The sequence below is a fragment of the Nuphar pumila genome, chromosome 7, assembly GCF_984573655.1.
Source record: "Nuphar pumila chromosome 7, dmNupPumi1.hap1.1, whole genome shotgun sequence".
NCBI lineage: Eukaryota > Viridiplantae > Streptophyta > Magnoliopsida > Nymphaeales > Nymphaeaceae > Nuphar > Nuphar pumila.
Window position 1 is genome coordinate 3735152 of NC_143255.1, and position 1006 is coordinate 3736157.

A 1006-nucleotide genomic window follows, 5' to 3' on the forward strand; every position below is an offset into this window, starting at 1 on the left:
GCGGGGATAGCTCAGTTGGGAGAGCGTCAGACTGAAGATCTGAAGGTCGCGTGTTCGATCCACGCTCACCGCATTTTATTTCCAACCACGCTTTTTTTGTATTTTCACCGCATTTTATTTCCAACCACGCTTTTTTTCTATTTTCACCGCATTTTATTTCCAACCACGCTTTTTTTCTATTTTGGGTTTTTGTAGCCTAGTCCATCATTTCAATTGGCTTCTGCCGTTTGTATGTGGCATAGTTATAAATATCGGTGATTTTCCCAAAACGTCAACAAATTTCACCCACTTTATATCACTTTGAAAATCAAGAAATTTTACTTGTTTTCAGTGGTGGATTCAGTACCCCAGAGGTTCATATCTCCACTGGATCTAAAACATTATCGTAAGATATAATTGGTAATGGGTCTAGAATCTGATCCACTCTTCAAAAACCAAATCCAGAGTCCGGTCCAGCATAACCCAACCAATATAGTTGCTGCATATCCTACCCGTTTGCAACCCTAGTTGAAATGGACCTACGTCCAGCCGAGGATCCTCTAGTGTAGCAAGCAAGAGGTTCCTGATTCTCAGGACGAGTCATAGCTAGGGGTGTCAGCAGGTCGGATCTGGTTCAGATCCAGGTGAGTCTAAATCTGTATCTGTCTTTGAGATGCTGGTACTAGGTCTGAACCCAGATTCTATCAGGTCTACTATAAGAAAAATCAGACCTGGATTCTATAAGGATCATATGAACCAGACCCGATTTATACCCGGTAAAACAGTAGATTTTTATATTGAAAAATCAAAGGTCTTAATCAGAACTCGGGTCTGACCAGGGACTGGTATCAAATTTCACAAACTATGCTCAGCTGCATATACTAATCGGACCCTTTAGGGCTGAGCCAGTTTCTATTCGGACTTTTTTTTTTATCACCAAACCCTAACCCTATGGAGTTTGGTACGGGTCAGGGTAGGCCTGGGTTAAACTCGACCCATTGATACCCCCAGTCACAGCCCCACCACG

At 42.5% G+C, this 1006-nt stretch overlaps 1 non-coding gene across 1 annotated transcript; it reads left to right on the forward strand.

The window, feature by feature from the left end:
* On the forward strand, positions 1–73 carry TRNAF-GAA (transfer RNA phenylalanine (anticodon GAA)). The gene has a single exon. It is a non-coding gene; the product is annotated as a tRNA-Phe (tRNA).
* Positions 74–1006: the final 933 nt, after the last annotated feature.